General features: G+C 42.8%; 1 protein-coding gene across 3 annotated transcripts in view; it reads left to right on the plus strand.

Annotated features, from left to right (window-relative positions):
* Positions 1–13,602, plus strand: part of RIMS2 (regulating synaptic membrane exocytosis 2) — a 6,281,053-nt gene that overhangs the window by 396,476 nt on the left and 5,870,975 nt on the right. The window lies entirely within an intron of this gene.

Below are 13,602 nucleotides of genomic sequence, written 5' to 3' on the forward strand. Positions count from 1 at the left end.
GATACCGCATAGAGATTATCATACTTTGTGTATTCCTTGTTTAGGGCCTGAGCACGACGTTGTTGGCTGTCGCTCTTGTGCTAGATTTAATAAACGCACTATAAAGAGAAGGTTGGATTGTGCCAGGTTAGTCTTTGGGAAGCGGTGCAATTATAAAATGCCGTCGGATGCTCCGACGCCCGCTTCTTCGAAGAAGCGCAAGGACAAAGCAGTTAAGCCTAGGCTGGAAGAACCGTCTGTACCGGACGCCGGTTCTTTAGAGGTGTCGGTGGAGCTGGTGGTTCCACCGGAGATTTCTTTGGGTTCCCAGGGAGAGACTTTGTTATTGCAGGATGTGGCCTCTCAGGAGGCAGGTCAGGCCGAAGGGGCTTCTCAGGTTACTTTACTCCCCTCCCTTCCTAAGGTGGTTAGGCCCTCTCCTTCTGTTGCCAAGGCTTCTCCCAGGGGCAGGCCAGGTTTAGCTTCAGTTGGTGTCACCCCTAGTTCTTCAGGAACTGTGCCCAAGAAGCATATGCTTAAAATGGCAGAAGATTTGATTACTTTGATTAGGGGTTCTTTGCCCCCTCCTGATAAGAGACCTAGGGTGGAGCCTGAGCCAGGGAGTTTTGAACAGGCTTCGGATGTTTCAGAGTCTTCGGCTGAAGACTTGCAGGAGTATTCTCCTTATTCTGATTCTGATGTGGATGATTCTACTCCTTCTGCTTCTCCTCCTGAGGATTTTTCTTTTTCAGAAACTCTTCATTCTATGAGGGAGCATTTTAAGTGGGAAGGCCAGGACTTCTCTGATTCCAGGAAAAGGCTTAGGGAATTTTTGTTTTTGCCCCAGCATAGGCCTTTGGCTATACCTCCTGTTTTAGATGTGGTGGAAGATGTTTTTGCAGAGGCTTCTCTTAATCCTGATTCTTTGCCTCCTGCTCCTGTTAAACCTGATAGATATTACAGGGTGCCTGAAGCTCATAAGTATCTTTTTAAGAGTCCTAGGGCAGACCCTGAAACAGGGCCCTAAAGATGTTAAGGCTTCTGTTGTCAAGAATCCGGTTCCTTCAGACAAAGAGGCCAAAGCTTTGGACAGATGGGGAAAGAAAGTTTATACTTCTTCCACTCTAGCTATGAGGGCTTTGAATTGCCAGTTTCACATGTTAAAATACCAAAACTATCTCCTTTCACAATTGAAGTCTAAGGTTGATGCTCTGGTGGAAGGTATTGATTGTAAAGAATTGCAAGATTTAGTACATGTTTCTGAACAGGTGGGTAAGCATTCTTTGCAATGTGGTTTTGATGCTGTACAGGCCTCGTCTAGGGTGGCTGCCACTGGGTCAGTTCTTCGCAGGCACGCCTGGCTGAGGGATCAGAATTTGTCTGACCATGTTAAAACAAGGATTTTAGATGCTCCTTTACAATCTGATGTGTTGTTTGGTTCACCTGTTGAGACAGTTTTAAAGAAAATGGAAGACAAGGCTAAGTCTATGCAGACTGTTAAAGATTTTTTGCAGGTTCAGCCTCCAAAGTTTAGTAGAAATTGGCCTACTAAGGGGTGGATGTATCCTTCTTATGATTCCCAGTCTAGGGGTAGATCTAGACGTGGTAGGGGCAGAGCTCAGGGTTCTTTCAGGCCTCGTACAGGGAGTTCTCCTGCACAGTCTTCAGGTGAGGGCAGGGGTCAGTCCTTTCGTAAACAGGCCCAATGACCTACCTTTTCAGCTGCCAGAGCCCTCTCGTCTGGCAGCCCCTTTGGGAGGAAGGTTGGCACTTTTCAAAGAAAATTGGAGTTTAATTACCCAAGACAGATGGGTATTGGATATCATACACCACGGTTACAGGTTTTATTTCCATACCTTACCTCCTTTCAAAGGCATGCCAGACGTTCCTCCTACATAAAGAATAGAGGCTCACAAGCAAATTTCTCTGTTACTCCAACTAGGGGCCATTCAGCCGGTCCCTATGCCAGAAGTGGGCCTAGGATTTTATTCTCGCCTGTTCCTCGTACCAAAGAAAGGGAACACGTGGAGACCAATTTTGGACTTATCTATCCTCAACACTTATCTGGACATTCCCAAGTTCAAAATGTTGACGTTACAGCAGCTTTTACCTCTGCTGGGCAAAGGTCATTGGATGGTAACTTTAGATCTCAAGGAGGCTTATCTTCATGTTCCTATCAGACTGAGTTGCAGGAAGTATCTGCGTTTTCGAGCTGGGACTTCTCATTATCAGTTCTCTGCATTGCCCTTTGGCTTATCTACTGCGCCCAGAGTGTTCACGAAGGTTCTGGCTCCAGTGATAGCTTTCCTCAGGTTAAAAGGAATACAGATTTATCCTTATTTGGACGATTGCCTAATTCTGGCTCAAGGAAGGGACGAGCTTCTTCATCATTTGGATTATGTGATAGCAGTGCTAAGATGCCTGGGGTATTCTGTGAACGAAATAAAGTCCAGTCTAGTACCCTCTCAAGACATGTGCTTTCTGGGTGTGAGACTGAATACAGCATCCCAGATGGCCTTTTTGACCCCGGACAAACAAAAGAATCTTTCCCTTTACTTTCATCAGTTGTCTCATCAGTCCGGGCTGACTGCAAGGACAGTCCTTCAAGCCTTAGGGTTCATGGCATCTTGTATTCTGGTACTTCCTAATGCCAAACTGCATATGAGGAAGCTACAATGGTATCTCAAAAATGTATGGACACAGCACTGCCAGGATTTGGACACTGTCATTCCAATAATACCTTGCATTCAAAAGGAATTTTTGTGGTGGGCTCAGGAATGTCACCTAAACAAGGGACTCTCTGTGACCCGGCCAGAGGCGAGTCAGATTCTAACGACAGATGCCTCAGACAAAGCTTGGGGAGCTCATCTGAATGGAAAGTGGATACAAGACAAGTGGCCTGCCAGACTACAACATCTACATATCAACTTGAAAGAGATGTTAGCAGTCCAGTTTGCATTAATAGCCTTCAAGGATTTACTTCTTCCAGGGCAGGTGTTGATTCTAACAGACAACACAACTGTCATGTGGTACATCAACAAGCAAGGCGGAACACGTTCTTATCCTCTATGCAGGCAAGCGATGATTTTGTGGGAGACTGCTCTCACTTTACAGCTAAATCTTCAGGCAAGGTTTCTGCCGGGAGCACAGAACTCCTTAGCAGATGTGTTGAGCAGACAAATTATGGATCCCCACGAGTGGAAACTGGATCCTCATGTATTTCAGAAATTGACAGTGTCATGGGGAACTCCAGACATAGATCTGTTCGCTTCCCCACTAAACCACCAGCTGCCAAAGTTTTGCACAAAAAGGTTTCATCCAACAGCTTGGAGAGTGGATGCTCTTTCTTTCAATTGGAGCAATCTTCATGTGTATGCCTTTCCGCCTCTGCCTCTCCTCCCAAAGGTACTACTAAAGGCCAGACAAGACAAGCCAAGGATGATTTTAATAGCTCCAGATTGGCCTCGACAGCATTGGTACCCATTACTGAGGAGCCTGGTACGGAAGCCTCCATGGCCTTTGCCTACGATTCCACACCTGTTGTCTCAGGAGGACAGTCATCTGCTCAATGTCAAGCTTCACTCTCTGCACCTGACAGCCTGGCATATTCTGTTTTGAACCATAGTGGGCCTCCGCTTCCACAACAAGTTTTGAATGTTATTTTGGAAGCTAGAAGGCCTAGTACAAGGAAAGTGTACGCAGAAAAATGGAAGAGATTTTTATTTTGGAGTGCAGCAAAGGATTTTGATGTTTCTGAGCCTAATTTAAGTGTGGCTCTTCAATATCTTACTGAGTTACCGGACAAGGGTTTGTCCTTCTCTTCTATTAAGGTTCATGCTGCAGCAATTTCAGCTCACTATGATTGTGACCCACCATTGTTTTCTCATCCTTTGTTCAAGCAATTTCTTAGAGGGGCAAAGAATATAAGACCCCCACGAAAAGCTCCTACTCCTGCTTGGGATCTCAATTTTGTGTTGGAGAAACTCACTCTACAACCTTTTGAGCCTGCAGCTACTGCTGAATTAAAGTTTTTATCATGGAAGACTGCTTTTTTGTTGGCTATTACCTCTGCAAGAAGGATTTCTGAGTTGCAGGCCCTTATGGCAGTTGAGCCTTTCTTGATTTTCCATAAGGATAGGGTCTCTTTACGAACTAATCCTTCCTTTATGCCTAAAGTGGTTTCTAGTGTGGCTTTAAACCAAACTATTCATTTGCCTACCTTTTATGCAAATCCCCAAAATAAAGGGGAAAAGATTTTGCACACTTTAGATGTACACAGGCAGTTGCGTTATTATTTGGACAGAACTAAAGGATTCAGGCAGTCTCAGCAGTTATTTGTCTCTTTTGCTTTGAGTTCTCAGGGCAAGCCTGTATCAAAACAAACTATTTCTAAGTGGATTGGGTTTTGCATTGCTTTCTGTTATTCCCATCATGGCAAGGAAGTTCCAGCTGGGATTAGGCCTCATTCCACCAGGGCTACTGCCACTTCAACAGCTTTTTTAAGAGGGGTGGCAACTAAGGATATTTTGGAGGCAGCTACTTGGAGTTCAGTGCATACTTTTTCCAAGCATTATCACCTACCACTTTACTCTAAATCTAGGGCTGGTTTTGCCACTGCTGTTTTGCAGGGCATTTTGGCAGGTCCTGCTTCCTTATAATTTGGCCATCCTCCCTTTCCTCTGCTTTGGGATTCTACCCAAGTGTAAGGACTGCAGCAATGTGAGATGAAGAACATAGTACAGTTTTGTACCTACCATAAATGTAGATGTTCGAAGATCCACATTGCTGCAGTCCAATTTACCCTCCCTCCTTCCCCTCTGTTGTTAGAGGCGGTTGTGTGGGTTGGGTGGTCAATTGGGTGTATATTGTTTATTGTATATATTGTACATATGTTTGGTGCTAGGACAGTTGGTGGTTGGTTTGCTGTCTTTTGGTTTTTGACCTTTATTTTTAGGGTCTTCTGACATCTGGGGCAAGAAAAGACTGAGGATATGACGTCGGTCATGCGCATTTGTACCCTGACGTCCTGATGTCAGTCAAATGCGCCTTGACCGACGTCAGCCTTATACTTTGATATTCGGGCCGACCGAGGACAGCGGACTACCCAAGTGTAAGGACTGCAGCAATGTGGATCTTCGAACATCTACATTTATGGTAGGTACAAAACTGTACTTTTTGTGCTAGGTTTAATAAATGAACTATCAAACGCCATTTTGACTTCTCACGCCATTACTTTGGTAGGAAATTTAATTATATCATGCCGTCGGAGCAGCCGACGACCGCCATTTATAAAAAACACAAGGATAAGGACAGGCAGCCTAGGAATAAGCCATACACCGAGGCCTCAGCTGGGCCTGTCGCCGGTTCTCCGGTTTTCAGTGAGGCGCCTACGCAGCCCCTGACGACCGCAGAGCTGGAACCCCAGACAGCTGCGGATTCCCATGCGGAGTCTACTAGGCCGACATCTACCGACACCGGAGCAGAACTAGACACCGGTGCAACGGAAACACCTTCGGTTACAGAAGGTGTCTTCAGACAGACTACACTCACCATTAAATCTTATGCTAAACTTAAAACTCCTTTAAAAACCAAAGAAAACTGTACATCAGTCTACAGTTCAAGGCCCCATGCCTAAGAAACAGATGCTTAAGATGGCTGAAGATTTGATTACCCTTATCAGGGGTTCCCATCCCCCTCCTGATAAAAGACCAAGACAAGAAGAGGATTATGCATCCTCTGACCAGGTTTCTCTCTCCTCAGATTCTTCTGAGGAACAGGATTATACTTTTCCACCTTATGAAGATTCTGATGCTGAAGATTCTATTCCCTCAGCATCTCCCCCTGAAGACTACTCCTTTGGGGAAACTTTACTTACCATGAGGGAACATTTCCACTGGGAAGGCCAGGATTACTCAGATTCTAAGAAAAGGCTCCGAGAGTTCCTTTTACTACCCCAGCACAGACCTCTTTCTATCCCTCCTGTTCTAGATATTGTGGATGATGTTTACTTGGAGTCTAGTTGAAATCCAGACTCTCTTCCTCCTGCTCCAGCCAAACCAGACAGATACTATAGAGTACCTGACTTACACAAATTCCTTTATAAAAGCCCTATAGCTGACCCAGAAACAATTTCCCAGGGTCCTAAGGGAGCAATAGCTTCTATGGCTAAAAATCCTGTGCCCTCTGAAAGAGATTCCAGAGCCCTAGATAGATGGGGAAAGAAAATATACACCTCAGCTACTCTGGCTATGAGAGCATTAAATTGCCAATTTCACATGTTGAAATGTCAACAATTCCTAATGTCTCAGTTAAAACAAAAAATGAGCACACATTCAGAACTGCCTGAATTCAAGGAAATGCAGGACCTGTTGCATGCAGCTGAACAGGTGGGCAAACATACTTTACAATGCGGATTTGATTCATTGGAAGCTTCTTGTAGAGCATCTGTTACTGGCTCTGTCATACGTAGACATGCTTGGTTAAAAGAACAAACCCTCCCTGACCATGTTAAAGCAAAATTATTGGATGCACCTTTACAGCAGGATGTATTATTTGGTGTCAAAGCAGAAGAGGTTTTAAAGAAAATGGAGGATAAGGCAAAGTCTATGCAAACGGTCAAGGATTTTTTGCAGGTACAACAACCTCGTTTCAGCAGAAATTGGCCAACAAAAAACTGGTCCTTTCCAGCTTCAGACAGATCACAGAGGGGCAAATACAGACGCCCAAGGGGCAGAGGTCAGTCACAGGGCCCTTACAAACCTCGCCAATGGGGTTCTGCTACCCAGAAAGGATGAGAAGATAGGCCCCAAGCTAGCAGAAGACAAACACAATGACTCTATCCTCAAACTACCAAGCAAATATCTCCTGGCAACTCCCTTGGGAGGAGAACTAGCATTTTTGCAGACAACTGGCACATCATCACAAAAGACAAATGGGTTCTAAACATTGTCTCTCAAGGATACAGATTCCACTTTCATACCTTACCAAGGATCAAAGGAATGCCAAACCTGCCACCAAATCAATGGGCAGAGGCACAAAAACAAATTACAGCTCTCATGAACATGAGAGCCATTCAACAGGTACCTACACAGGAGCAAGGACAAGGATTTTACTCAAGACTCTTCCTAGTCCCAAGAAAGGACAAAGCATGGAGACCCATTCTGGATCTTTCAATTTTGAACACCTATCTGCAAGTACCAAAATTCAAGATGCTAACACTACAGCAGCTTCTTCCCATGCTGGGCAAGAATGCTTGGCTAGTCACTTTGGACCTCAAGGAGGCATACCTGCATGTCCCTATCAGACAAAATTGCAGAAGATACCTCCGCTTCATTGCAGGTTCAACGCATTATCAGTTCTCTGCCCTTTGGCTTATCTACTGTGCCCAGGGTCTTCACAAAATGCCTGGCACCAGTAATTGCATACTGCAGACAAAGAGGAATTCAAATATACCCATACCTGGACGACTGCCTTATACAAGCAGAAAGCAAAGACATTCTTTTAAAGCATCTGGCATTTGTCAAACACCTTCTAAGTTGCCTAGGGTACACAGTAAATGAAAAGAAATCAAAACTAGTGCCCTCACAAAACATAATATTCCTGGGTGCCAGCTTGAATACAACGGCCCAGATGGCTTATCTCATGCCAGACAAGCAACGACAGCTGTTTCAATATTTCAAAATAATGGCAACAAAGACCCAACTCCCTGCAAGAAAAATTCTGCAGGCCTTGGGATTCATGGCATCTTGCATACTACTACTAATGCCATTTGCAAAACTGTATATGAGGAAATTACAGTGGTACCTGAAAAGTGTATGGACTCAGCACAGCCACAGCTTGGAAACAATGATACCACTCATTCCCTGCCTTCAACAGGACTTTCTATGGTGGGCACAGGCATGTCACCTCAACAAGGGTCAGCCTTTCACCTTACTCACAGCCAGGCAAACTATGACAACAGATGCATCGGACTATGCCTGGGGAGCACACATGGCAGGGCAGTGCATTCAGGGCAAATGGACTACAGATCAGAGGCATCTGCATATCAATCAAAAAGAAATGCTAGCAGTACAGAATGCCGTAACAGCTTTCAAGGACCTTCTTCACCCAGGACAACTAATAATAAAGGCGGACAATACCACAGTCATGTGGTACATAAACAAGCAAGGGGGCACACATTCCTACCCTCTATGCAGGCAAGCAATGACTTTGTGGAACACTGCACTGTCTTACCAGGTTCAATTACAAGCACAATTCCTGCCAGGAAAGAAAAACACATTGGCAGATGACCTAAGCAGAAATATCATGGATCCACACGAATGGAAACTAGATCCACAAGTATTTGCAATGATAGCTCAAAAATGGGGACGCCCAGACATAGATCTGTTTGCAAACCTCCACAACCACCAACTTCAAAAATTTTGCACAAGGACCTTCAATCCACTAGCTTGGAAAGTGGACACCCTCTCATTCAGTTGGAAAACATTAACAGTGTATGCCTTCCCTCCACTACCTCTTCTAGCAAAGGTACTGCTGAAAGTCAGATTAGAGAGGCCACAAATGATACTCGTTGCACCAGACTGGCCACGCCAGCATTGGTACCCACTTTTAAGGAACATGGCCCACGGCCCACCATGGATTTTGCCACAAATTCCTCACCTGCTCAACCAGCGAGACTATCAGATTCTACACAGCCAGCTCAAGACTTTAAACCTGGCTGCATGGCAAATTACCTAAACAACCAGCCAACACCTTTATCCAAAGCTGTTATGGATGTCATTCTGGAGGCCAGGAGGCCCAGCACCAGGAAAACCTATTCAGACAAATGGAAAAGATTTTGCGCCTGGAACCATGCTAAAGGCCTTAACCCCCTTGATCCAAACATCCCTCAGATTCTACAATATTTAACTGAGATGTTACACAAAGGGCTTTCCTTTTCATCTATTAAGATCCACGCCTCAGCAATTTCAGCTCATTACAGCACGGATCCTCCTATATTCTCACATCCACTCCTAAGACAGTTCCTCAGAGGGGCTAAGAACTTAAGACCGCCAAGGACAGCTCCAACACCTACTTGGGATCTCAACTTTGTTCTCGAAAAGCTTACACTGCCGCCCTTTGAACCAGCTTTTTCAGCTGACTTAAAATTTCTTTCATGGAAAACTGCCCTACTACTAGCAATAACCTCAGCTAGAAGAGTCTCAGAGCTACAGGCACTAATGGCAGTGGAACCTTTCCTCATTTTTCATCAAGACAGAGTTTCTCTACGAACTAATCCTTCCTTTATGCCAAAGGTGGTATCCAGTGTGACCCTAAACCAAACCATTCACTTGCCCACCTTCTTCCCAAATCCCCAGAACAAAGGAGAAAGACTCCTTCACTCTTTGGACATTCACAGGCAATTACGTTACTACTTGGATAAAACTAAGGCTTTCAGAAAAACTGACCACCTTTTGTAGCCTGTGATTTTGTAGCCTGTGATACAGGATCACAAGGAAAAGCTATCTCAAAACAGACCATTTCAAAATGGATAGGGCATTGCATACGTTTTTGCTACATACATCATGGGAAACCAGTACCTGCTAACATTAGGTCCCACTCCACCAGGGCTACAGCTACATCAGCAGCCTTTCTCAGGGGAGTGCCAACCAAGGATATTCTGGAAGCTGCTACTTGGAGTTCAGTGCACACCTTCACCAAACACTATCACTTACCTCTATACTCTAAGACTAGAGCTGGTTTTGCCACTGCAGTTTTGCAGGGCTTACTAGCTTCTTCTATCCCTGTCTGACTCCAACTCCCATCCTTAGCTTTGGGATTCAACCCAAGTGTGATGACTGCAACAGGGTAACACGATGAACATAGTATAGTTTTGTACCTACCATAAATGTAGATGTTCGAGTGTTCACCCTGCTGCAGTCCAGGTTACCCTCCCTCCATCCCCTCTGAACTAGCTGAACTTATCTCTACCACTCTATCCTATACTACCTCTGTGGTGTATTTGCTTGTGCCTAAGGGTTTTGTTTTATTTTTAGCTATATGTATGTATATATATATATATATATATATATATATATATATATATATATATATATATTGCCTACCTATTGGGGGCACCTGAATCTGGGGCAAGAAAAACTGAAGAAAATGGCGTTGGATGCCTCTTATATACACCTGGCGCACTGACGTCAGGGAAAAAGCGACAGCAACCGACACCGGACCAAGACTTTGGAATTCGGGCTGACTGCAGGACCGCCTGACGGCAGGATAACCCAAGTGTGATGACTGCAGCAGGGTGAACACTCGAACATCTACATTTATGGTAGGTACAAAACTGTACTTTCTTTGTACTTTACAAGAATTCATGTACATTCATTAGTTTAACAAATATATTTTTAGTGCTTGACCATGCCTTATTCAATGTAAGGAAACACAGTAGGAATGATTTCCTAGATTATTTGGAATATGAATGGAAATTTTAGATTGATTTATCATATATTTCTTTCATGAATCTAATTTGTCAGTTTTATGCATTACTTAAAAAGATCCAATGATAAGAATGTAAAAAGGAAGTCATGTGAGTTAGACATATTATGGGAAGTATTTAAGTTCTTTTTCACTGTGGAAATTTATTCAGTCTACTGAAATCTCCTGTCTGTTATGATACTTTTTGGAGATGAAAGTGGATTAATTTTATTCATTTTTTTTAGTGAGGCAAGTTATTTGTGAGAAAGTGAGTCGTACGGGTGTCCACGCTATTAACAAATGTGTTTTTCACTTTTGCTTTCAGTATAAAGTAAAGGAGCAGCATTCCTGTTTGGTTTCATCTTTAAAACAAGTACAGCAGTCTAAAAAATAGTTGCTACAGCAACACTTTGATCTAGTATGATTCTGCTGCAGAAAAAGTCCAGTTCAGACACACCACTGAGATTACAGTTAGTATTGTTTGCATACAAAGTTTGTATAGTAATTTAAAAGAAACAAGAAATGACAGCAGCCAACATAGCCTTTGTACTGTCATGACTGCAATCAGTACAAGCAGTGAGCAAGCCAATAATTCAGGCAGTCTTTTCAAACTTTAAAAATGCAAAACAAATGAAAGCTGTTGTGGCTATTTTTCAATCCTGTTGAGTATTGTAGCTACAAGAAGAAGTTAAAGTATCTGCATTTATTCAGAAGAGGTTTTACTTGTTTATAACCTGACATAACACGATTCTTACCTGGCCACATGATTGATTTTGCTGATCTCACTAGTTGTGTTGACACATACTTGTCTTTGCATCACATACAGTTCACACAGCCAATCACATTTCACAACTCTTCACTATGTGACAATGGTTTTGTGCGTTTGTGGAGCCCCAGACAACATAATTGAATTGGGGTCTACGTTCGGCTATCGAAAACACAAACCCTTGAATGGCTAAATATTGTACGGAAAACAGCATTCAAAATATTACCAAACATGAATAACTGAAAAAAATTAATCGAATGGCCGTAGTTGGTTAACAACCAAGAAGTAACACAATGCATAAGGTAAATGAAGGAAAACTTTTAAATTTGCCCTATTCCGCACTGTAGTGTGAGCTTGGAGTTGGTATATGTAGTTGGGGGGGGCACAGCCCTCCATCTTGCTTGGTTGCGTTCACAGTGTTGGCCAGCTATGGCCATTTGATGAATTTTTTTCGCAGTTACTTATGTCCAGTAATGTTCTATAGTGATGGTTTCTAAACGATATTTAGCCATTCGAGGGTTTATGTTTTCGCTAGCCAAACATAGACCCATTGAATTGCCAGTCCCAGTAAAAGTATAAAAACAAAAGATAAGCACACACAACTGCTGGAATGTAGGTCTCTGGTACTGTACTTTCCCTGAGAACTGAATGCAGTAGTAATGTATCATTTGTTGCATAAGCAGGGAATAAAATGCTTTCAGTGATGGCTTTTTATGCCGCCAAGCTGCCATTCCTAATAAAATGTAAAAACAAAAGTAAAACACGCAAAACTCTTGTAATGCAGTCCTTGGGTACTATTTTTCTCTGATAATTAAGTACAGTAGTAAGGTAGTAGTTTGCTAAGAGCTGGGTACAACAGTTTTTCCTGTTCACACTGTCAGAATACCTATCAAAGAAATTATGGTTTCCTCCACTTCCCTGATCCCCAGGTTTCTTCAGAAGATCAAATTGTGCAGTACCAAGGTTGTTCTTACATCTCCATCTTGGCTCCAACAGATGTGGTTTTCCCATGCTGTGGCCACATCTTCTGGAGCAGCCTGTACTACTGTGGCCCTTCAGAAACCTCTTCACACACTTGTCTGGCAAACTTTACTTGGATGTTTTTTCCCTGTGGTTGACTGCATTTTTTCTAATTTCCATTGGTGGTCAGGCATGTTTATTTTCTAGAAAGGGTGGTTAAGATCCTAACATCTGCCTAGAGACCCAGTACCAGATGATATACAGAAAGAAAATGGACTTTGTTTTTCAGTTTGGGACAGGGTTGGGGGTTTTGATCAATTTAATGCCATTATCCCTTCCATCTGTGATTGTGTTGCAAATGTTTGACTTTGTTTTAAATTATTCTTCTGTTAAAGTTCCTCTAGCATCTATTTCCAGTTTCTTTCAGGGCACTATCTCCATGGCTTTGCCTTTTCTAAAAGGCTGTAAGACTTTCCTAAATGGTTGTTTATTTTTATATTGAACACTCAAGGAGCCTTTCCTTATTTGTGATATTTTCTTTGTACGGGGGTAATTCTTCTGCCCTCTGACCCAACAGCATTGGTGAACTAGAAATGCATATCTTGGAATGAGCCAGCACCCATGTCAGATTTAAAGCTTTGTTTTGGAAATCATTGTTTTCAATGGCCATTGCTTCTACCAGAATTTCAGAGTTGCACAGTTTTATATGCTAACTTTCCTTACCTGCTTTATTTATAAAGATAGTGTCCATAAGAATAAATATTTTTTAAGACAACTGCTAAAAGCAATCTATAACAGTCACTCTACCCATCTTTTTCTTGAGTTAATCCAACAGAGGTCAATATTGCATTGCTTGGATGAACACAGAGAACTTAGGTTTTATCTTTATAGAACAAAATCTATCGGGCAGCATTTACATTTTGTTTCCATTTGCTGAAAGAGTTTGGTATACAAGCTGACTCTGTCAAAATGGCTGCCTCATTCTATTCAATTTTTTTGTACTTTTAAGTTAGAACGCTTGTCCTTCACCTCCTACACTTCATTCAGAAAGAGCTGTGGCTATTTTAAGCCTTTTTAGAAACATGTCCTTGGATTATACTCATGAAGTCCCTAAATAATTTTGCAAAGCTGTACAAGCTGGATATTTTTTACAGGTCTTCCTTCAGGGCTGCATTATTCAGGGTATGTTTCCATGATGTCCAGGAGAGTAAGCTTGGAACTTTGTCCTGCTGGAGATAAAGATGAAAATCTAAATGCTAGGTATAACGATTATGTACTTACTGTAATAGCACTGTATTGGCAGTTTTATCACTATGCCCACCCCCCCCCCTTCTCTCTGCTTCAGTTCTGACTGGGCCTGGGAAGCTGTCATTAGGTGTTATACTTGTATTCTTCACTGTTTATGGCTCATCTGTAATGCTTTGCTTTTGCAC

This window comes from Protopterus annectens, chromosome 3.part0 (assembly GCF_019279795.1).
Source record: "Protopterus annectens isolate FY-2018-M chromosome 3.part0, PAN1.0, whole genome shotgun sequence".
Classification (NCBI taxonomy): Eukaryota; Metazoa; Chordata; order Ceratodontiformes; family Protopteridae; genus Protopterus; species Protopterus annectens.